The sequence below is a fragment of the Ornithorhynchus anatinus genome, chromosome X2, assembly GCF_004115215.2.
Source record: "Ornithorhynchus anatinus isolate Pmale09 chromosome X2, mOrnAna1.pri.v4, whole genome shotgun sequence".
Classification (NCBI taxonomy): Eukaryota; Metazoa; Chordata; class Mammalia; order Monotremata; family Ornithorhynchidae; genus Ornithorhynchus; species Ornithorhynchus anatinus.
Genome location: NC_041750.1, coordinates 6,670,974 through 6,696,009, shown reverse-complemented (window position 1 = coordinate 6,696,009; position 25,036 = coordinate 6,670,974). Strand labels below are relative to the sequence as shown.

At 49.1% G+C, this 25,036-nt stretch overlaps 1 protein-coding gene across 4 annotated transcripts in view; it reads right to left on the bottom strand.

Annotated features, from left to right (window-relative positions):
- DCAF1 (DDB1 and CUL4 associated factor 1) overlaps window positions 1–17,623 on the bottom strand; it is a 78,961-nt gene extending 61,338 nt beyond the window's left edge. Inside the window, exons 1-5 of one of the 4 annotated variants that reach the window (XM_029052613.1) lie at window positions 17,516–17,623; window positions 16,332–16,412; window positions 12,448–12,531; window positions 7,563–7,648; window positions 5,236–5,320 (exon numbers count right to left, since the gene is read on the bottom strand). The gene's annotated coding sequence lies outside the window, so the exon portion shown is untranslated. Of the gene's footprint in view, window positions 1–5,235; window positions 5,321–7,562; window positions 7,649–12,447; window positions 12,532–14,461; window positions 14,531–16,331; window positions 16,413–17,515 lie in introns of those variants that run through there. The other 3 variants (XM_039910514.1, XM_039910516.1, XM_039910515.1) reach the window with 3 other exon arrangements.
- Window positions 17,624–25,036: the final 7,413 nt, after the last annotated feature.

Sequence of the window (25,036 nt, the reverse complement as noted above, 5' to 3'; positions counted from 1 at the left end):
GCAGAGACAGTGAAACTTAGAGGTTCTGGACAAAAATTTTAAGTTTCCACAGGGGGCAGAGAAGTGCAAGGATCCTTGCCTACCAACTCTACTGCATCGTGCTCCAAGCGCTTAGTAGAGTGCTCTGCACACAGTAAGCGCTCAGTAAATACCACTGAGTCATTGTAGGAACGTACGGATGGATTTGTGCCCAGCAGCCTTATCATTCGCTGTGCTTTTCTTCCCTTGATCAGGGGCCCATTTTTCTCTCTAATAATTATATTTGTTAAGAGCTTACTATATGCCAAACACTCAACTAATAATGATGATGATGATGGCATCTGTTAAACACTCTGTGTCAAAACACTGTACTAAGCGCTGGGATAGACACAAGCTAATCAGGTTGGACACAGTCCCTTTCTACATGGGGCGCACAGTCTTAATCCCCATTTTCCAGATGAGGGAACTGAGGGCCAGAGAAGTCAAGTGACTTACCCAAAGGTCACACAGCAGACGAATGGCAAAGTCAGGATTAGAACCCAGGTCCTTCTGACCACCAGGCCCGTGCTCTGTCCACTAGGCCATTACGCTTCTCTCAACCAGCCTCACTAGCCAATGGGCAGTGAGCCAGAGAAGACAGTAGATGTCCAGGATGGCTTCGTGATTCACTTCCCATTGGTGTCCATGTTTGAGGAAGCATGGGCCGGGAGAGACAGGGGGCCCGTTGGGACCTCGTTGCCCAATATCTAATGGAAAAACCTCTGGGTGGCACTCTTTCTCTTTGGAAATCCAGCAGGAGGGGTTTTTCTCAGCCTTTGGGTCCTGGAAGCTATTTAACTACGAAAGAAAGGCAGGAATTGGGAGGAGGGTGAAGAGGGGCTACAAGGGGGTAGCGACTGAGAGCAGGGTTGGAGAGATCACAGTTGGAAAGGAAGCGGCATGGCCTGCAGAAGGATTGGGACCTGGGAGTCCGGGGATCTGTGTTCTAATCCAGTCTCCGCCGCTTACCCGCTGGGTCGCCTTAGGCAATTCACCTAACTTTCTGTGCCTCGATTTCCTCATCTGTAAAATGGGGATTCAATACCTGTTCTCTATCTCCTTAGAGTGGGAGCCTCACGACACCGTACTGAACTCCCTGCCTTCCGCCTCTCCCGTCTCCAGTCCGTACCTCACCCTGCTGTTCAGATCAGTTTTCTAAAAAAAAAAACCATCCTGTGCACGGTTGGTTTTTTATGGTATTTGTTAAGCAATTACTCTGTGTCAAACACTGTTCTAAATTCTGGGGTAGGTGCAAGTTAATGTCCCTGTCCCTGTCCCGCATGGGACTCACGGCCTAAATAGGAGGGAGAACAGGTATTCAAGCTCCATTTTACAGTCGAGGAAACCGAGGCACAGAGACGTTGAGTGACTTGCCCAAGATCACACGGCAAGCAACTGGTAGAGCTGGGATTAGAACCCAGGTCCTTCTGACTCCCGGGTCTGTGCTGTTTCCAGTCAATCAGTCGATTATATTTATTGAGCACTATACTAAGCACTTAGGAGAGTACAATGCAACAGTATAACAGACACATTCCCTGTCCACAAGGATCTTGCAGTCTAGAGGGGGAGACAGACATTAATATAAATAAATTACAGATATGTACATAATGGTCGTGGGTTCAAATCCCGGCTTAGCCGCTTGTCAGCTGTGTGACTTTGGGCAAGTCGCTTCACTTCTCTGGGCCTCAGTTACCCCCACCTGTAAAATGGGGATGAAGACTGTGAGCCCCATGTGGGACAACCTGATCACCCTGGATCCTCCCCAGCGCTTAGAACAGTGCTTTTTGGCTCAGTGGAAAGAGCACGGGCTTTGGAGTCAGAGCTCATGAGTTCGAATCCCAGCTCTGCCACTTGTCGGCTGTGTGACTGTGGGCAAGTCACTTAACTTCTCTGTGCCTCAGTTCCCTCATCTGTAAAATGGGGATTAAGACTGTGAGCCCCACGTGGGACAACCTGATTCCCCTATGTCTACCCCAGCGCTTAGAACAGTGCTCGGCACATAGTAAGCGCTTAACAAATACCAACATTATTATTATGCTTTGCACATAGTCAGCGCTTAACAAATGCCATCATCATCATCATCATAATTTCCACTAGGCCACGCTGCTTCTCTCCATCAACCCCTTGCCTGGAAATCTTGCCCCGAACTCTTGCCCCCTTCATCTCCGACAGACCGTGACCCTCCCCTATCTTCAAAGCCCTACTAAAATTACCTCTCCTCCAGGAAGCCTTCCCTAACTAATCTCTCATTTTCCCACCCTATTCTCTCTCCTTTCTGCGTTATCTCTGCTCCACAATCTGCACCCCACAGCACTTATACTCAGTTGCTTCCTCTACACGTAAGCTCCTTGAAGGCAGTGATCATGTCTACGTTATTGTAGTCTCCCAAGCACTTAGTATTCTGCAGAAAATCAGAACTCAATAAATACCACCGATTGATTGATTGACTGACGTGGGGTTAGGGAGTGTGTCCGAACTGACCGAAATGCATCTATCCCAGTGCTCGGCACATAGCAAGCACTTGACAAATACCTCAAAAAAGCTGCACGATAAGGCCCTGTAGGTTATTCACGCATCACGTCCGAGTGCTAAGATCTGACTCACCAACCCCATTCGAATCCTAGCATTACGAACGGCTCTGGGGCTAACCGTCACAGGAGCGATCAGACTATAGAAGAGGTTTAAAAGGTCATAGCGGTGTCACAAGGGGAAGTCAGAGATCCATTCTCACTCTGAAACTCATTAAGAACAGCCCACGCAGGGCTGAATTCAGACTAGAGGCACAGCAGAAGTAGCTCAAAGCAACCAGGTAGCCATTTAGCCTTAAATCCAGCCAGGGCCGGTTTCAGACATCCTGCTGCTGCAATGAGGTGGGGCCGCGAGGGCCGACCCACACTTGCCACGTGACCCCGTCGTGTTCATGTATGACACAATGACATCGTGTGTGGCCTTTCTCAGGAAGACTGTTTCTCCGTCGTCCCCATGACTACCCGTCGCCCGAGCGCTCCAGGCGGCTTGGCTCTGAGACCCTCACTTACCTCTCTCTGGCAGATCACCTCCACCCCGCTGTGTCTTGAAGAAGGGCGGCGACGAGGCCATCTTTGAGAAGATCTGGGCGGGGGCCACCGTTTTTGAAAAGTCGAGGGAAGTAAAGGGTCTTAACCCTCCCTGTCCACAACGCCGCCGCCCCCGCCATTTCTCTTGCCCTCATCGAGCTCCGGGGCTGGGCCAGCGGCTCCTCCGGCCCCCAGGTTCTGACCCCACGAGGATGAGCCATCTGCCTTTTGCCTCTAGCCTACCCAAGCAGGCCAGGGGGCGGGGGGAGATGCTCCAGGGAAGAGGCAGAAGTTGGGGCTCCGGAGCTGCGGTAGCAGCCATTTTGTGGCCTAGTGACTAGATCCCGGGCCTGGGAGTCAGAAGGACTTAGTACAGTGCTGTGCACACAGTAAGTGCTCAATGAATATCATCGATCGATTGATCTCGTAGAGACAAGATGGGGCTCTGGAGCCACTGCAGCGGCATTTCTGCAGTCACCACGACTTCATTCATTCATTCATTTGCATTTATTGAGTGCTTACTATGTGCAGAGCACCTTACTAACTTCCTGGCCCAGAGTTTCCAGTTACCACTGACTTGGGGTGGGGCCACTGATGGTTGCGTGGCGACTGCAGGAGTGGCCGGCAGTTCTGGGTCAGCGAGCCAAGTGGACACCATGTGGCCTCGTGGTGGTTTTTTTTACGGTATTCGTTAAGCGCTTACTATGTGCCAGGCACCCTTCTAAGTGCTGGGATAGATACAGGGGAATCAGGTCGGACACAGTCCCTGTCCCACGTGGGGCTCACAGTCTTAATCCCCATTTTGCAGATGAGGGAACTGAGGCCCAGAGAAGTGAAGTGACTTGCCCAAGGTCACACAGCAGATTTGTGGCAGAGCCAGGATTAGAACCAGGTCCTTCTGACTCCCAGGCCCATGCTCTATCCTCTGTGCCACCCTGCTTCAGAACATGAGAACGGGTACTGAATCCCCATTTTGCAGATGAGGGAAGTGAGGCCCAGAAAAGTGCAGTGACTGGCCCAGGGTCACACTGCAAGTACGTGGTGGAGCTGGGATTAGCATCCAGGTCCTCTGGCTCACAGGTCCACGCTCTCTCCACCAGGTCACACTGCTTCTACTTCCAGGAGGGGTTTACGGCCTAGAGGAACTCGGCCGGCAGTGGAGCAATCTGTTTAAGATGAACTCTTACAAGGGCGGAACAACGAGAGGTGTGCGAGTGGGTCACGAGGAGAGGGAAGGGAGAAAGTAGATTGGCTGCCTGGGAGAAGCAGAGGTGAGGAGGGTGGGTGACTCATCCTCGCATGGCTCTGGAACCAGAGCCAGAGGAGCCTCTGATCCCATTCTGGAGCCTGGTGAGGGTAAGAGAGACCGTGGTGGCCGTGGCACTGATGGGAACCAAGGTCTGCCAACAGGCGGCAAGAGGAGTAGGCACCTTGGCCCTACCTCTGGTCCCTTTCCAACAACAAGGGGCTGGCGGGCTGGCTACGGCGACCTGCTCTGCCCAAAATGCTGGGGGATGAAATTAATGGTTCCGCCCCCTCGCTGTCGATCCTATGAGAGAAACACTCCCCTCGCCCCCACCCAGCCATTTCGTTTTTCTCCAAAATGTGTAGTGAAAACACCCATTCGGCCAAATTGCGCATACCCACTTTGGTTAAAAATCAGTTGAGGCCTACTGTGCCCACCTCGCCAAACCTCTTCACCAGAAACAGGCCAAGGCCCAGGGGGCTTCCCAACCAGTGACAGGTGGCAAATGGGCCATCTTTTCCCAGATAACTGCAGTTTCCTGGAATTTTGTTCCCACTAGGAGTCGGCCCCCTTCATCGAGCATTCCTTGGTTTGTTTCTCACTCCTTGGAGAGGTAGCTTTGAGGGGTCTTTAGACAACCCACCCTCCCAGGTTCAGCAACTGAATCCTATCTGTCTTGTAAATGTCAATTCCTTCTCATGGCTCTGAGTTTGAAACAGGGGTGGGGGACTTTTGGCAAACTGAAAGCACTCCCCAAGGGGTTAAATTTTCTCCCTCCACCCAGTGCCAAGATAAAGGGTCTTCTGTTATGGCTGCCAAAGCCATTATGTTCTCAGATCCTCTCTAATGTCCCCTTTCCCTCATCCAGTAGGCCTAACATCTGAAATAATACCAACAATTCCCCCCACTCCCTACCTCTTGATTATAGATTTTCTTTCACAGCTTCAGTGTTATTGCTAACAGGCTGGTCAATATTGCATGCAGTTACTCGCTGATTCCCCTGGTTTGAAAAAGAAAACAACAGGAGTTAGACAAAGCTGCACTTCCAGAACCGATTCCAACCCCCAGAAAAGAAATCCACGACTCTCTTCAGAAATCCCCGGTTGGTCAATTTCCTCAGACATTCAACCTCATTTACAAATAGGGGGAGCAGTATACCTAGACAATGAGTGCTGAAGATCTGTAAAAATAAATGTACTATGGATGGTTGGTGGGCTGATATGACTTGGGATGTTGGGAGTTACTCAGGGAAGGTGGAATTTTAGGAGGGCTCTGAAGAGAAGCAGCGTGGCTTAGTGGAAAGAGCCCGGGCTCGGAAGTCAGAGGACGTGGGTTCTAATCCCGGATCCGCCACTTGTCTGCGGGGTGACCTTGGGTAAGCCACTTAACTTCTCTGGGCCTCAGTTACCTCATCTGTAAAATGGGGATTAACACTGTGAGACCCAGGTGGGACAACCTGATTACCCTGTATCTACCCCAGTGCTTAGAACGGTGCTTGGCACATAGTAAGCGCTTAACAAATGCCATAATTATTATAAGAGGGAAGGGGCTGGGGGCTGGCGGCTGGCAGATTTGGAGAAGGTGCAAGAGGCAGGCTAGAGGAACAGCGTGAGCCAGGGTTCGGAGGTGAGAGAGTTGAAAGTGGCGTACAGTTAGTTGGTGAGCTGAGGCCACTGGGATGGGGAAAATGGAGGGAGGAAGGAGGGTGAGGGTGCTTCATCTCACTCATGGCACTGAGAAAGTGACTCTTTTCCACATAACAGAACTACTGACCACATGTGGTCGGGATAAGAGTCACAATTTTTGGACAGTCAAATCCAGAATTCTCTGGAGGAATCAGTTTCCCAGGGACTTTTCTTTGATATGGGGAACAGTTGGATGTGGGTATGACTTTTGGTCCAATGGGCTCTGCTGTTACTGCCCCCCAGAAATACAGTGAGCCCAGGACAGCGCTCTGATACAGGGCTGGGAATCAGGGCACCTGAGTTCTCATCCCAGATCCCCCGAGTTCTCATCCCAGATCCCCCACTCTCCTGCTACATAACCTTGGGCAAAGTCACTTTGCTTCTCGGGGCCTCCGTTTCCTCATCTGTAAAAGGGAGATTAAATGCCTGTTCTCCCTTCCTCTCAGCCCGTGTGCCCCATGAGAGACAAGGTCTGTGTCTGACCTGATACCTTGTAGCTATGCCAGCAAACTGTATGATGCTTGGCAAATAGTGAGCGCTTAGACAATAGCACGAGTATTACAATTATTAGATATCCTGGAAGCAGGAGGAGATGCCAGATTGAAAACAAGTAGGGCTGGGTAGATAGAAAAGGGAGTCATCCATATAGGCGTGGTAGCTGAAGCCAGGCCAGTGGTTGAACTCCCAGAAAGAGGAGAAGAGGACCTAAAACATCATCTTGCGGGACCCCTAAAGGGTAAGGGAAGGAGGAAGAGCCAGCAGAGGAGACAGAGAAGGAGCATTCAGAGAACTAGGAAGAGAACCATGAGAGCACCAAGTTGGAGAAACCGAGGTCAGAGAGAGTTTCTAGGAGACGGGAGTGAGTGATCAGCAAAGTCGAAGGTGGCTCTTTCTCTAGCAAGAAACTCACCTTCCCCAAATCCACCAGCCTTCAGGCATTTCCCTCTTTGGAGCCCTCCTAAAAATCCCACCTCCTCCAGCAAGCCTTCCCTGATTAATTTTCAGTATCCCAAGTCATATCATCCAATCACCCATAGCACTTACGTACATATCCGTCTGTAATTTATTTTAATGTAGAGCAAATTAAACCAAAGTGGTCTTTGGAAGGCCAAACGACTTGACTTAGATTAGTGTACTTTGGACATATAATCAGGAGGACTAATTCTCTGGAGAAGACACTAATGCTAGGAAAAGTCCAGGGAAAACATGGAAGAGACAGACCAGCAGCTAGATGGATAGAGACCATAACAACGATAAGGGAAAGGTTAGAAAGGTTGCGTATTATGACAGAGGACAGGACATTCTGGAGAAAGTATCTCCGTGGAGTCGCTATGAATCGAAAACGACTCGACAGCACTTAATAATAAACCCCCATCTAGTGTATAAGCTATCTGTGGGCAGGGATCATGTCTACCTACTCTACAATATTGTACTCTCCCAAGTGCTTAGCACAGTACTCCGCACCCAGTAAGCACTTAATAAATAGCATTGATTTACTGACTGATTGATTGCCTTTGGATCTATGCCTACAATCCTCCACCCCCACCGACTCCTTACCCCTTGATTCCAAATATTCTTTCACAGCTTCAGTGTTTCAGGTAACAGAACGGTCAGTATTATGAGCAGCTAATCGATAACGATTTCTGGTTTGAAAAGGAATACAACGGGGATTAGATCAAATTATATTTGCCAAACTGTTTCCAACCCTCACCTAAGCACCCACAACCTAACAGCACCCACAGAAATGAAATCCAGGGCTCTGACCCCACTCTTCAGAAACCATACAATGTTCACCTGAGGACCTCTGAGGCCCCCCTCTATCTTCAGGACATCCCCTCCCCGCCACCAAGCTAATCAGTCAATCAATCGTATCAAAGGAGCGCTGTGTGCAGAACGCTGTTCTAAGCTCTTGGGAGAGTACAATATAGTGGAGTTGGTAGACATGATCCCTGCCCACAGGGAGCTTAAAGAGAGCATGATCTGCAAGACCGATCTAGTGAACCAGCTAATATTGGTTCGGTTCAGGTTTACAATAATGATAATGGTACTTGTTAAGCACTTACCATGTGCCAAGCATTGTTCTAAGCGCTGAGGTAGTACAAGTTAAGCAGGTTGGACGCAGTCCCTGTCCCACATTGGGCTCACATTCTTAATCCCCATTTTTTACGGAGGAGGTAACCGAGGCCCAGAGACGTTAAGTGACTTGCCCAAGGTCACACAGCAGACACGGGGCAGAGCCGGGATTAGAGCGCATGACCATCTGACTCCCAGGCCCGTGCTGTATCCACCACACCATATGAGACATCTGCCTTTAAAAGACAGTCCAAAACCTCTTGGAATCAGCTTGTGAGTGAGATGGACCGTGGGCTTGCTTTTGTCTCCCTCCCACTCTTCCAGTACTCGAGTTGAAGCCCTTGATCAGCTAAGCTCTGACACTGTGCAGAACCCAACAGAAGTGACTAAGACAGGAGCCCCTAGCTAGGAACTACAGTAACCTACAACTGAGCCCAAGGAAGTAGTCTGAACCCTCCCCTGTTATTCCCCGTTGCTATTATTAGGAAGCAGAGCAGCCTCCGGCTCTTATTGATTACTGTAGGTGGAAAGCTGTGCGTTTTAAGACGCTGCATGTGGTGACTGGAGATGGCTGGATGTTTCAGATCCTGACCTGGTTGCGATGCCTGCTCCACCTCTGGTCGGATTCCATTACTAACCAAAACTCTCGACACAGAACGCATCGATTGTGAAATCACTGGTTGCTAGCTACTTCACACAGTGAGGTGACGGGGAAGGGAGGAAGAGGGTGGGTGGAAGACGGTGAAGGGGGGAGGAAGAAGTGGGAGAGGGAGGGGAAGGGGAGAGAGGGGAGGGGAAAGATGCAGGCGCTTCATCCCACTCACAACATAGAGAAAATGACCCTTTTCCACATAATAGACCAAACTGGTGACCAGGTATGGTCAGGGGGTGAGAGTCAAAATTTTTGGACAGCCACATTCAGAGTTCTCTGAAGGAGCTAGTTTCCCAGGGACTTTTCTTTAGATGGGGAACAACTGGAGATGGGGGTGACCTTGGTCCCAGTGGACTTCGCTGGTTCTGCTCCCCAGGATGGCACTCCGCAATGGGCTGGGAATCAGAACACCCAGGGTCTAACATTATTACTATTATTATTAGTATTATTATTGTGCTTAAGTGCTTACTATGTGCACGGCACTGTACTCAACGTTGAGGTGCATAAAAGCATGGGGCTCACGGTCTGAATTCCCATTTTACAGGTGAGGTAACTGAGGCACAGAGAAGTGAAGCGACTTGCCCAAGGTCACACAGCAGACAAGTGGCAGAGTGGGCATCAGAACCCAGGACCTTCTAACTCCCCAGCCCGTGCTTTATCCACTAGGCCATGCTGTTTCCCAACAGTGTCTTTTGCTGGCTGTGTGACCCTGGGCAAATCACTTAACTTCACTGCGTGTCAGTTTCCTCATCTGTAAAATGGGAATAAAAATACTTATTCTCCTTCCCTCTCATATTGTGGGGGTATATTGCTCCTTCTCAGGCTCCTCTGCTGGTCCTTCCTCCTTCCCTCATCTGTTTCCCGTGGATTTCCCACAAGACGGTGTTCTAAGTCCTCTTCTCCGCCACATTCATTCTTTCTGGGAGTTCAGCGGCTCGCCTGGCTTGAGCTACCATCTCTATTAGGATGACTTCCATATCTATCTACCCAGCCCTACCCGATTTCACCCTAGGATCTCCTCCTGCTTCCAGGACATCAATTAATCTATGGTATTTATTGAGCGCATACTATGCGCAGAGCACTGTTCTAAGCACTTGGGAGAACTTGTACTCTTTTTTAAGCACTCCCTTATGTGCAGTAGCTCAGCAACAAGAAAGAGGAGGAGGAGGAAGAGGAAAAGGGAGGGGAAAGGGAGGAAGAGGAGAAAAAGAGAGAAGGCAGCCTCTTCACTTCAGGAAGACAGCCTCTGCTGCTGGTTGGCCTTTCTGGGTCCTTGGTGTTTCTGACCCAACTGTTCTGACACAGTTCCAGTAGAAACTGGCATATCTGCACTTCACCTGACACCTCCCAAAGGAAGCTGAAACAGATTTGTGGGTCATTTAGGATAATTAGTTTTAGGATGGGGGTATGGGGTAGTGTAGGCTGCCTCAATGGAAGATGGGTGTGTGTGAGTGTGTTAGTGAGTAAGTGTGTATGGGGGGGTTGGAGAAAACAGTTTTCCCTCTGTCTGCGAAGAAGAACTGGAAATGGATTATTCATGATTTCTACTCTAGCCAGTTAAGACCCTGAAACTGAACACCGACCCCCAGAAAAGCTCCTGTTAACACCCGTGGAAGCCTTCTGGAGGCCAGCCCAGAATGCAGAGAGGACCTTCACGTAGAAGGCTTCTCCTCCCAAGGGCTCTTCCCCCTGGAGAAAGGCCCAAGAGACTGTCTGCTCTGAAAGCAGATACAAGGTATGAACGATAGGTGTTCGCAGGCAGGGTGCAGATGCCAGGTCACTCACCAGGACTCAGGAGACGGGATTATTTACAATGGATACAGATATGAGGTGCTAATGCCTGGAGTTTACCCCCAACCCCTCAGCACTTATGTACATATCTTTAAATTACTCAGTATAAATTAGTTTTTCTTATTAATGCCCATCTCCCCCTCTAGACTGTAAGCTCACTGGGGGCGGGGAATATGTCCATTTATTGTTGTATTGTCCTCGCCCAAGCGCTTAGCATAGTGCTCTGCACATAATACATACGATCGAATGACCGACCGATGGTATGACAACGGTGTATAAAGGCGGGAGTTATAATAATAATGTTGGTATTTGTAAAGCGCTTACTATGTGCCGAGCCCTGTTCGCACTGGGGTAAGCACTGGGGTAGGTACAGGGTAATCAGGTTGTCCCACGTGAGGCTCACAGGTAATCCCCATTTGACAGATGCGGTAACTGAGGCACAGAGAAGTTAACTGACTTGGCCACAGTCACACAGCTGACAAGTGGCAGAGCCGGGATTTGAACTCATGACCTATGACTCCCAAGCCCATGCTCTTTCCACTGAGCCACGCTGCTTCTCAGTTATGGGTGAGGTTGGCTAACGTTATGAGAGGGGATGGCTCGTTTTGGCTGGAGCTGCCAGAGAGAAGCGCTCGTGGTCATGAGATCTCCGTGTCCGTTCGTTAGGGTCACTGTCAGTGAAGTCAGCAACTTTCTAAAGCAAGAGGTCTTCTAGATGGCAAATAAACTTATGGAACCCAAACTATGACAACTGCCAGCCCAATTCCTCTGTTGGGAACTGACGCTTGCCCACATCCTCCCGCTGACCTGGAATTCCCTCCCGCTTCATATCCCACAGACCACCACTCCCCCCCGACCTGCAAAGCCCGTCTAAAATCACATCTCTAAGAGGCCTTCCCCGACTAACCTCTCCCTTCATTTGCCCTCCCTTCTGCAGGAAAAGCAGCGTGGACTAGTGGAAAGAGCCCGGGCTTGGGAGTCAGAGGACGTGGGTTCTAATCCCGGCTCCGCCACTTGTCTGCGGTGTGACCTTGGGCAAGACACTTAACTTCTCTGGGTCTCAGTTACCTCATCTATAAAATGGGGACTGAGGCTGTCAGCCCCATGTGGGGCAACCTGATTACCTTCTATCTAACCCGGTGCTTAGAACAGTGCTTGGCACATAGTAAGCGCTTAGCAAATACAATAATAATAATAATAATTCATTTAATCGTATGTACTGAGTGCTTGCTGTGTGCAATGCACTGTACTAAGTGCTTGGAAAGTACAATTCAGCAATAGAGACAATCCCTGCCCACACCAGGCTTACAGTCTAGAAGGGGGGACACAGACATCAAAACAAGCAGGCATCAATACAAATAAATAAAATTATAGATATATACACACCCAAACAAGCAAACAGGCATCAATATAGACAGAATTCTGGATAGGTATATATATACACAAGTGCTGTGGGGCGGGGAGAGCAAAGGGAGCGAGTTGGGGTGACGCGGAGGGGAGGAGGAGCAGAGGAAAAGGGAGGCTTAGTCTGGGAAGAACGGGCTTAGGAGTCAGAAGGACCTGGGTTCTAATCCTGGCTCTGCCACTTGTCTGCTCTGCGACCTTGGGCAAGGCACTTCACTGTGCCTCAGTTACCTCACTTGTAAAATGGGAATTAAGACTGTGAGTCCCATGCAGGACAAGGACTGTGTCCAACCTGATTACCTTGTATCTACCCCAGTAATTTACTTGAATGTCTGTCTCTTCTTCTAGCCTATAAGGTCCTTGTGGGCAGGGATTGTTTCTACCTACTCTACTGTATTGTACCCTCCCAAGCACTCAGTACAGTATTCTGTACCCCCGTAAGCACGCAATAAATAGCATTGATTGATTGACTGTTTGCCGCTGGACGGGGAGTCTATAACTGAAAATCCCCCTACTTCCTACCTCTAGATTCTTAATTTTCTTTCACAGTTTCAATGTTTTAGGTAACAAACCGGTGAGTGTTGCATGCAGTTTATCGCTGACTTCCTACGGTTTGAAAATGAAAAGAACAGGGATTAGACAAAATTGTATTTTCCAAATGGTTCCCAACCCCCACCTGAGCTCTTCAACATAAGAGCACCCTCAGAAAAGACAACCACAGATCCCACCCCTCTCCTCAGAAGCCCCCAGTTAGTCAAATCCCACAGCCACGCACCCTTATTTACAAATAAGGGAAGCAATATACCTATACACTGAATGCTGAGGATCAGTAAAAATATATAAAATGGGTGGTCGGGGGCTGCTGGAATTAATCAGGGATATTGGAATTAATCAGGGAAGGCTGGCTGGAAGAGGTAGGATTTTAGGAGGGCTCTGAAAAGGGAAAGGGCTGAGGGCTGGCGAGTGTGGGGAAGTGCAAGCTCCAGGCTAGAGAAACAGCGTGAGCTAAGGGTTGGATGTGGGAGAGTTTAGAGTGGGGTAATAATTATGACGGTATTTGTTAAGCGCTAACTATGTGCCAGACACTGTACTAAGCACTGGGGGACAGTTAGGTGAGCTGGGAAGGGATGAAGGGTGGGAGGGTATTGAGCGTGACTTCCTCACAAGGCTTCTGTCCAGTGTGTTGGGGATGGCATCACAAGGGGTGAGATGAAGGGACAGCTATGCCGTCAGCTTCTTGAGGGCAGGGAACGTGTCTACCACCTCTGTTATGATGTACTCTCCGGAGTGCTTAGTACAGTGCCCTGCACACAGTAAGTGCTCAATAAGTACCACTGATCGATCGATTGATTGAAGGAAGGGTTGCCTGAGGTGACCATCCTAACGGGCTTGTCTGGGACCAAGACAGGAGTTGCAGGAGTGACAAGATGGTCAAAGATCTTTGCTTCATCCCTGGGCTCTGGGTGCCAGCTGAACTTGGCATAACTTCTGGCATAACCCGGCCACAAAGTGACACCCCTTTGGATGCCTCCTTCGGGTCTGCCCTCCCGGGTACCTTCCGGGTTACCAGAGAGACAGTCCGAGGAGCCAAGCAGATGGCAGATACTTCGCCTGCTGCAGGGTTCGACTGTTTAGTTCTTAGAACTGCTCTGCCTAGTACATGCCCCCTCTGCCCCCATCTCCACGCCCAGTTCTGCCTGAATCAACAAAGAATCGGTATATAAAAGAGGTACCCATCCATGTGGATCTCAGTGGCATTGGCCCATATGATGTTTACCTGAGACCCTATCTCGCCCCCCTCTATCTCCAAGGCCTCTTCTCCCTTGCCGAGCTAATCAATCAGTCAATATTTAGGGAAGCAGCGTGGCCTAGGGAAAAGAGCACGGGCTTTGGAGTAAGAGAACCTGGGTTCTAATCCCAGCTCTATCTCTGTGCCTCAGTTTCCTCAACTCTAAAATGAGGATTCAATACCGGTTCTTCCTCCTACTTACACGGTGAGCCCCATGTGGGGTAGGGACTGTGACCAACTTGATTGGCTGTATACAGCAGTGCTCGAAACATAGTAAGCGCTTAACAAATACCATAATTATTTTTATTTAGGGAGGACTTTCTGTGCGCAAAACACTGTTCTAAGCACTTGGGAGAGTGCAAAACATTGAGGTTGGTGTCAACACGATCTGTGCCCACGAGGAGTTTACAATCTAGTGAACCGGCTAACACCGGTTCAGTTCAGGTTCACAACCCATCTGCCTTAAAAGGATTCTCAAAGACCACCTGGAGTCAATTTGTGCGTGAGACAGACCGTGGACTTGCTTTAGTCTCCTCCCATCCTTTCAGGATCCAAGCTTAAGTCACTCGGTCAGGCAGTCGCATTTATTGAGCGCTTACTTTGGTGCAGAGCACTGTACTAAGTGCTTGGGAGAGTTCAGTAGAACAGACACATGCTCAGCCAAGTGCTGGCACTGCACAGAACCCTCCAGAAGTGACTGAGCCCAAGGGGAGTTTGTCTGAAGCCTCCCTTGTTATTCCCTGTTACCATTAAGAAGGAGGGCAGCCTCTGGCTCTTGCTGGTAAGTGTAGGTGGAAAGATGTGGGTTTTAAGACGCTTCCTGTGGTGTCTGGAGATGGCTGTTTCAGATTCTGACCTGGTTGTAATGGCTGCCCCGGCTGGAGAGACAGATCCCATTATACACTAAAACTCTTGACATAGAAAGCATCCATTGTGAAGTCACTGGTTACTATCTACTTCACACAATGGTGGGGGGGAGAAGGGGGGAGGGGGAAGGGGAGGAAGGAGCAGGGAGGAGGGGGAGAGGGTTAGGGGGAGGGAGTAGAAAGGGGGAAGTGAACAGAAGCTTCATCCCACTCATATCATGAAAGTGCCCCTTTACCACACAACTGAACAAACTGATGACTGCATTGGTCAGGGGGTGAGAATCACAATTTTTGGACAGCCTAATTCAGAATTCTCTGAAGGAGCTAGTTTCCTAAGGACTTTTCTTTGAGATGGGGAACAACTGGAGATGAGTGTGACTTCAGGTCCAATAAATAGGCTTTGCTGGTTCTGACCCCAGAAATACAGTAGAGTCCAGAACAGCACTCTGATACAGGACTGGGATTCAGGACACCTAAGTTCTTATCCCAGCTCCCCCACTCGGCCTGCTGAGTGTCCTTGAGCAAGTCCCTTTACTTCTCGGGGCCTCGGTTTCCTCATCTGTAAAAGTGGGATTAAATGTCTGTTCCCCCCAACCTTTCAGACCACGAGCCCCATGTGGGACAGGGCCTTTATCTGACCTGATACCTCGTAGACACCAGCACAGAGTAAGGTGTCTGGCACATAGGAAGTGTTTAGAAAATAGCACAAATACTACATTAGATATCCTGGAAACAGGAGGAGATACCAGGTTGAAAACAAGTAGGGTTGGGAAGTTAGATATGGAAGTCATCCGTATCGCGTTGGTAGCTGAAGCCAGGGGAGTGGTTGAACTCCCAGAAAGAGTGAGTGTGGAGAAGAGGACTTAGAACATTGCCTTGAGGGACCCGCGCAAGTAACGGGTGAGCTCATCTCTAGGCCGTAAGCTTGTTATGGGCAGGGAATGTTTGTTTATCGTTACGTTGTACTCTCCCAAGCACTTGGTACAGTGCTCTGCACAGAGTCAGCGCTCAATAAATGATTGAGTGAATGACTGAATGAAGGTGAGGGAAGGAGGAAGAGCCAGCAGAGGAGACAGAGAAAGAGCAATCAGAGAACTAGGAATAGAACCACAAGAACAGTGAGTTGGCGAAACTGAGGTCAGAGAGAGGATCAGCAATGTCAAACGTGGCTGTTTCTCTAGCTTGAAACTCCCACCTTCCTCAAATCCACCAGTTCCCTATGGAGCCCACCTAATTCCCATCAAACAGGCAGAGGACTTTCGTACATATCCATCTGTAATATACTTTAACATCTGTCTCCCCCTCTTCTATATAGGCTACTTGCGGGCAGGGATCGTATGTGTGGTGTAGTGGAAAGAGCACAGGCCCGAGAGTCAAAAGACATGGGTTCTAATCCTGATTCTGCCACTTACCTGCCATGCGACCTTGGGCAAGTCATACAACTTCTCTATGCCTCAGTTCCCAAATCTGCAAAATGGGGATTCAGTACCTGTTCTCCCTCCTACTTATACTGTGATTCCCATGTGGGACCTGATTATCTTGTATCTACCCCTGCGTTTATTACAGTGCTTGGCACGTAGTAAATGCTCAACAAATCCCATAATTATTACTATCTTCTCTACTGTACTGTACTCTCCCGAATGCTTTGTACAGCACTCTGCATCCAATAAGCACTCAATAAATAGCACTGACTGGCTGACTGATTGCCTGTGCATGGAGAGTCTGTGCCTACAAATCTCCCCACTCCTTACCTCTCCAGATTTTCTTTCACAGCTCCAGTGTTTCAGGTCACAAGCTGATCAGTATTGCATGCAGTTAAGAGTTGACTTCTTCTGATTTGAAAAAGAAAACAGGGGTTAGACAAAAGTGCATTTGAAGAACTGTTTCCAACCCCCACCAGAGCTCCTCAGCATAAGAGCACCCACAGGAAAGAAATCCACGGCTCCGACCCCCTCTTCAGAAACCCCGGGTTGGTCGATTCCCATACAACCTTATTTATTCTTTCAATCATATTTATTGAGCGCTTACTGTGTGCAGAGCACTGTACTAAGCGCTTGAATAGTACAATTTGGCAACAGATAGCGACAATCCCTATCCAACAACAGGCTCAGTCTTTTCTCTCAGCAGAAAATTAGGGGAGCAACATACCTATATGCTGAGTGCCGAGGATAAGTAAAAATACATACGTTCCGAGCTTCCTGAGAGACAATCCAAGGAGCTAGGCAGATGGTGGACCTTTCTACTGGTGCACTGTTAGGCTGGAACTGTTTAGTTCCTAGAGCTGTTCTGTCTAGTAAATGCCCCCTCTCCCTCCACCCCCATATCCAGTTCTGCTTGACTCAACAGGGAGTCAATAATAATAATAATAATGGTAGTTGTTAAACGTTTACTATGTGCCAGGCTCTATACTAAGCGCTGGACTAAGCTGTGCTAAGTATATAGAAGAGGGTCCTTTACATGTGGGACACAGTGGCCTGGCCCATAGGATATTTGACTGAGGACCCGAGTCTCCCCTCTATCTTCAGGGGATTTTCTCCCCTGCCAAGCTAATCAATCAATCAATAGTCTTTATGGAGAGCTTCCTGCGTGCAGAGCACCGTACTAAACATTTGGGAGAGTTGGTAGACCCGATCCCTGGTCAAAAGGAGCTAACAGCCTAGTGGATCGCTCAAAAGGATGCTCAAAGACCACTTGAAATCAATTCGTGAGTCAGACCGTGGACTTGCTTTTGTCTCCTCCCGTCCGTACAGGATCCATGCTTAAGCTCTTGCTCAGCCAACCTCGGGCATTACACAGAACCCGGCAGAAGTGACTGAAGGAGGAGCCTGTAGCTAGGAACTACGGCAACCTAACTGAGCCCAAGGGAGATGTCTGAAGCCTTCCCTATTATTCCCTGTTTCTATTATTAGGAAGCAGGGCGGTCTCTGGCTCTTACCGGTAAATGAAGGTGGAAAGCTATGGATTTTATGACGCTTCATGTGGTGACTGGAGATGGCTGGATGTTTCAGACGGTGACCTAGGTGTAATGGCTGTCCCACCTCTATACAGATACCAACCCTTGGCAAAATTCATGACATAAAAAGCGTCCATTGTGAAGTCACTGGTTGCTGCCTGCTTCACACAAGGAGGTGGAGGCCGGGGGGGGGGGGGGGGGGGGGGGGGGGGGGGGGGGGGGGGGGGGGGGGGGGGGGAGGCACAGGAGCTTCATCCAACTCACATTGAGAAAGCGATCCTTTTCCACATAAGGCTCACATTAGGGAAGCAGCGTGGCCTAGTTGATAAAGCACCGGCCCGGGAGCCAGAGGACCTGGGTTCTAATTCTGGCTCTATCACTGGCCTGCTGGGTAACCTTGTGCAAGTCATTTAACTTCTCTGGGCCTCAGTTTCCTCAGCTACAAAATAGGGATTCAATACCTGTTCTCCCTCCTACTTAAACTGTGAACCCACTTGGGACAGGGACCATATTTGGCCTGGTTAACCTGTATCTCCCCAACACTTGGGACAGTGGTTGACGCATAGTAAGAGCTTAAAAAATATACCATAAAAAATAAATAAATAACACAACAAACTGGTGACCAGGTGTGATCAGGGGGTGAGAATCACAAGTTTTGGACAGCCAAATCCAGAATTCTCTGAGGGAGCTCATTTCCCAGGGATTTTTCTTTGGGATGAGGAACAGTTGGAAATGGGTGACCTTGGGCCCAGTGGACTTTGCTGGTTCTGCCCTTCAGGATGGCACTCCGCTATGGGCTGGGAATCGGGACACCCGGATCCTAATACTGGCTCTGTCAATTGCTTGCTTTGTGACCTTCAGCATATCACTTAACTTCTCTGTGCTTCAGTTTCCTCCTCGCCAGCAGAAGGAACAGGTGAAGAAATGAGACAGCTCCTGGGAGAGATGTGTTCCACCTACAATTTACCTGCATAATTTTTTAATGGTATTTAATAACACTAATAACGATAATAATTACAAAGGTAATAATAATTGTGGTATTCGTTAAGTGCTTACAATATGCCAGACACCGCTCTAAGCGCTGGGGTAGATATACAAGCTAAACAGGTTGGACACAGTCCCTGTCCCACATGGGCTCACAGTCTTAATCCCTATTTTACAGATGAGGGAACTGAGGCGCAGATAAGTTAAGTGACTTGCCTAAAGTCACACAGTCAACAAGCGGCGGAGCCAGGATTAGGAGCCAGGTTCTTCTGACTCCCAGGCTCATGATCTATCCACTAGGCTATGCTGCTTCTACCAAACTGAGGGCCAGGTCAGGTGACTAGGATTATTTTTCGCAAATGTGGGGTAGGTATGGGTGGGTGCAGACTCAGCCAGGCCTAGGGGAAAGAGCATGGGCCCGGGAGTCAGATGACCTGGATTTTAATCCTGGCTCCCAAACGTCTGCTGTGTGACCTTGGGCAAGTCACTTAACTTCTCTGTGCCTCAATTACCTCATCTGTAAAATGGGGATTAAGACCGTGAGTTCTATGTGGGACAGGGACTGTGTCCAGCCTGATTATCTTGTATCTACCCCAGGGTTTAGAAGCATTTAGTATAGTGCATGGCACATAGTAAGCACTTAAATACCATAGAATAAAAAAATGCTTCATAAGAACACAAATATATATTAATTCAAATATTATAATGTACTTTCCCCAAGTGTTTGATACTATGCTCTGCACACAGTAAGCGCTCAATAAATATGATTCATTGATTGATGGATGTAAGCACAAGAGGAGGTTGAAGGGAAAAATTGGAGTACTGATTGTTAGTGGGGGAAGGCTTGTTGGAGGAGGTGGGGTTTTTGAAGGTGGGGAGTGGAAGAGTTAGGGTCTGGAGGATATGAGGGTGGAGAAGGGAATTCCAGGACCTGGGAGACAATGGGAGCAAGAGGCCAGAGGTGAGCAAGATGAGTGTGGCCTATAACCAGAATCATAGGGGCCAACCTTTTATTTTCAGCATGGGGACCAAAATGAGGAATAGATTTTAGGAGGATGAGGAACAGGAGGGAACAGGCTTCAAAGACTTAACAGACCAGCAATCTATCATTTTGGATCTTGGGAGTCAGAGGACTTGGGTCCTCCCACCTCCCACCACTTGTCTGCTGGGCAACCTTGGGCAAATCACTTGACTTCTCTGTGCCTCAGTTACCTCATAATAATAACAATAATGATGGTATTTGCTAAGCGCTTACTATGGGCCAGGTACTGTACTAAAGCACCAGGGTGGGTAGGGGCAAATCAGATCGGACACAGTCCCTGTCCCGTGTGGGGCTCTCAGACTCAATCTCCATTTTACAGATGAGGGACTGAGGCCCAGAGCAGTGAAGCGACTTGCCCTAGGTCACACAGCAGACAAGGGGCAGAGTAGGGATCAGAACCTTCTGACTCCCAGGCCCGGGCTCTATCCACTACACCATGCTGCTTCTGCCTCATTTGTATAATGGGGATTAAGACCGTGAGCCCCATGGGAGACACAGACTGTGCCCAACCCGATTTGTCTGTATCCACCCCAGTGCTTAGTACAGTGCCTGCCTGGCACATAGTAATGGCTTAACAAATACCTGAACTAATATTATCTTTTCAGCACTGACAGGAAACCCTCAGGCCTCTCTAGAGACCTAGGATGAGCAATTCTAGGAGTCCAGACGAGAAACGGAGGGGCCTATAGCCCCCATCCTGGCCATTGGAATGAGCACCTTTGGCCAAGAGGTGGATCTGGGAGGATCAAAAAGTGTGAGCAGGGGAGTGTGGAGGTGAGGGGCGGGTAGAGGAGCTGGGGGAGAATCTTCAAGTCGACAGTAAGTAGTCTTTGCTTGATGCAGAGGGAGGAGGGCTACCATCTGAGGGTTTTGGCTGCGGGGGAAGGATGTGTGCTGGGTAAGGTTTCAGGAAGACGACCTGAGCAGCAACCAGGATTTCCACAGCCACACGACGGTAGCCCAGGCAGTGAGGAAAATGGTAGCCGGAATGCCGGTGGGTGGCAGAGGGACCGCTGTGGCCCCAGCGGCATTGACTGGCAGACTTCAAAATCACCGTGCGATCACGTGGCCGCATTGGCTGGCGGTTGGCTGGCAGACTTCAAAATCACTGTGCGATCACGTGGCCGCACAGTGACGCACTTGCACAGCTTAGAGGGAACGGTGGCGGCCGTTCCTAAGGAGAGTGTGATGTACAGCTTCAAACCAGTGCTGGTGGGAGGCAACAGCAGTAGACAGACCAAGCTGCCGCACGGCAAACGGAGATGGCGGAGCCTCTTTCGGAGGAGAAGCTCTGGGTAGATGAGGCAACCGAGCAGAAAAACAGGCCAGAAACATCAATGGGGGAGCATGGACCCGGGAGTCGGAAAGACCTGGGTCCTCAACCCGACTCTGCCACTCGTCCTGCTGTGTGACTTTGGGCAAGTCACTTGACTTCTCTGGGCCTCAGTCGGTCGATCAGTCATTCGTATTTATTGAGTATTTACTGTGTGCAGAGCACTGTACTAAGTGCTCGGGAGAGGACACTATAACAATATACCACATTCCCTGAGCTTGCAGGCTAGAGGGTTACAGTCTAGAGGGGCGAGCTTCCAGTCTACAGTCAGTTATCTCATCTGTAAAATGGGGATTAAGACTGTGAGCCCCATTTGGAACATGGATTGTGTCCGACCTCATTAAACTTGTATCTACCCCAGTGCTTAGAACAGTGCCTGGTACATAGTAAGGGCTTAACAAATACCATTAAAAACAAAACCAAAAAAACCAGTTGCTGACATATGATTATATGGCCTGGTTCACCAGCCCCGGTGGGGGTCCGCCACCAGAAGATAGGAGCAAAATGGCTTGCCCACAGCCCATCCTAGGCCACCCCTCCCCCTCCTCTCCCCACGCATGGCATACTGAGCCTACTGTTCTTTCTAGGCTGCACATATGCGTGGTTATCAACGCCAGCTTGAGATGGTAAGCGACGAAAGCAGTCCTCTCGGATGCCACAGAGCGGCAGGGAGAGCCAAGTCGCATCTACTAAAGAAGGCGGCCACCTGTCCCTTCTCAGAGATGACCGTCTCACCGGCCTTTCTCAGAGCAATCACGCTGTTGCCCTGCTCAAGGATGGCCACAACACAGCTTTCAAAGATGGCTGCATCACTACCCTTCTCCAAGAGGACGATGGGGAGGAAGCGATCTGTTAGCAGGGCCTCCGAGCCGAGCCGCCCAGCACGCTTGGTCAGAGGGCGGCCGTGACAGCGGTGGAGAGCTATTCCTGGGCAAAATGTGGTGTAGGACATCATTAATAGCGAAAGCTACCACTTGTCTGCTGGGTGACCTTGGTTGAGTCACTTAACTTCTCTGTGCCTCAGTTACCTCATCTATAAAATGGGGATTAAGACTGTGAGCCCTATGTGGGACAGGGACTGTGTTCAACCTGATCTGCTTGTATCCACTGCAGTGCTTAGTACGGTGCCTGGCACATAGTAAGCGCTTAACAAAAACCATAACTATTATTATTAGCTATGAGGAGAGATTAAAAGCGTTGGAATGTTCTTGTTTAGGGAAGGAGTAAAAATAGTAGGAGCGTCATTTATTGAGTGCCCTCTTGGTGGAGGGCTGAATTAGGAGTTTGGAAGTGCAGAATAATCAAATGACCCCACGCTCTGCCCAAAAGGAGCTCACACTGTACCAGGGGAGACCAGCATAAAATTACTATACTGTCAAAAGAAATAAATTGAGTGGAGATATATACCTGAGTGCTTGGGAGGTGGAGTTTGAGAAGGGACTGCACAACTGCCTTCGACTAAATAAACACTAATAATTGTGGTTTTTGTTAAGCCCTAACTCTATGCCAGGCCCTGTACTAAGCGCTGGGGTGGATAGAAGGAAATTGGGTTGGATACAGTCCTTATCCCGCATGGGGCTCGCAGTCTTAATCCTCATTTTACAGATGAGGTAAATGAGGCACAGAGAAGTCAAGTGACTTGCTCAAGGCCACACAGCAGACCAGTGGCAGAGGCAGGATTAGAACTCATGACCTACTGACCCCCAGGCCTGCGCTCTATCCACTATGCCTGACCTTGGCCTGTTTGTTGTCCTGCTCCTCAGCGGAGAGAAGTCAATGAAACTGGTTTAAACGGTAGGAAGAGAAAGTTCAGTTAGAAGAAAGAACATCCCGACAGTGAAGGTTAGTAAAATACATGGGCTAGACAATGACAACCATCCTTATCAGATCATGCGAGCGTTGTCCCATCCGGATGCACGATGAGGGACTAAGGGGTGATCTGTTGATGAATCTTCATCCGTTCACTCATTCAATCGTACTTATTGAGCGCTTACTGTACGCAGAACACTTTTCTAAGCGCTTGGGAAAGTACAATACAACAATAAACAGACACGTTCCCTGCCTACAATAAGAATCTTCCAGCTGCAGGATCCAATTATTATAGTTAACCTCCAACTGTCCCTGGACCAGAGGTCCTGTGGGCACCATAAGGTCAAAAAGAATGAGGCAGGGTCAGTTTATTACCCTTCCCTCCCACCCCCCAGTGCCTTGGCCAATGTTTAGTTGGAGCTTTGTGACATTTTATAATGAATCTAGTACACTGGGGAGGAGATCCTGAAGCAAGAACACTGGCTGCTCCTCTCTCTGAACCCAGGGCTTCTGGGGAGGCACATTAGAGAAATCAAATCCCTCTGCTGCTGAGTGCTTTTGAACAAGGGTAAATAAAGCAGCGTTGCCTTATGGATAGGGCATGGGCCTGGGAGTCAGAAGGACCTGAGTTCTAATCCCGGCTCTGCCACTTGTCTGCTGTGTGACCCTGGGTAAGTCACTTGACTTCTCTGGGCCTCAGTTCTCTCATCTGTAAAATGGGGATTAAGACTGTGAGTCCCATGTGGGACAACCTGATTTGCTTGTATCCACCCTAGCACTTAGTACAGTGCCTGGCGCACAGTAAGTGCTTCACAAATACTATTATTATTATGAACAATAATAATAATAATGAATATTTGGCAGGCAACCCCATCCCTGGGTTAGGATTAATGTAGCATTTCTGCTTTGACTTATTTTTTAACCCTTTCTGGCCTAGATAGAACTACTTAAATCACTGCTGGAGCATCAAAAGAATCCCTTGGGGACTTGAAAGCATTATTTTTTTTTAACTATATAACAGAATCTAAGAGAAAAGAGAACACTTTAGGGTACTGCATCTGGCAAACCCTCTTAGGGGCAACCAGACTAAAGCTACTATTTTCTAGATTGTTGTTTGTATCATTTTGGTAGTGACTGCGATTAAAAAAATAAATGCCATCTTATTCATCCTCCCAATATCCCTGGGAACAAAGTAAGAGCAAGGATTATTATTTCCATTCTCCCAAAACTGATGCACTGAGAAGCATGGAGCCAAAATCACACAATTAATCTGTGACAGATCTAGGTTTCTGGATTCCCTGTACAGGTTGCTCAGATTGAAGACTGGTAAAGCATGGATGTACTCTCAACACAGGGAGAGCATGAGCCATTCGCTCTGGGGAAAATGGCAAGGGGAAATAACGGTCAAGGGTTAAGATTGCACTGGACTCTCTCAAGCGCTTAGTGTGGTGCTAATAATAATAATAATTGTGGTATTTGTTAACTGCCAGACACTGGGGCGGTTATAAGCAAATCAGGTTGGACACAGTCCCTGTCCCCCATGGGGCTCACGGTCTTAATCCCCATTTTACAGATGAGTAACTGAGGTGCAGAGAAGTGAAGTGACTTGTCCAAGGTCACACAGCAGACAAGTGGCAGAGCTGGAATTAGAACCCATAACCTTCTGACTCCCAGGCCCAAGTTCTATCCACTACACCACACTGCTTCCATTGATTAGTCCAGTTCCCCTTCAGGAAACAGAATCTCACGGAAAGAGTGCCGCTCAGGAAACTCCACTGTTGCTGGGTGGGGAGGTCAAGTGCTATAGCATAGCTGGCATCTGGGAGACTCTTCTTTGGCGATCTGAGCTACTCCCTAGAGCACAAGCCCACCCCCACTCCCTGGCAAATCCCGGGACCAGAAACGGCCTTTCACCAGGGCCTGCCAAGCTCCTTGCTTGGCAGAGCTCTTCCTCCTCCCCTCCCCCTGCCATCCAGCTAAGCACAGATTGCTTTAGATCTTTAAGAAGGAATGGAGGAAGGGGGAAGCCTGGATTGTTAGGCTCCCCGCCTCCTCCGGCTCAAGGAAACCGACATCTTCTCTGCCCTGAATTTTCCACGACACCTGGCTTCTGCTAGTGGGGGAAAGCAAGGCAAGATGGTGGGAAAGTGGAATGTGAGCAGGTTTCGCAGCACACGTAGCGTGGTAAGATTCAGGATGATATTTCTCTCTTCGTTCTTTTGGTAGCTTCCTCCTCTCCCTACTGCAGCTCCTGCTGTTTCATGCCCCGTTCTCTCCCTCTTCCCCACCCCCCAGCCCTCATTCCGTCTCTCTTCATCTTTTCTGCATTTCTTTT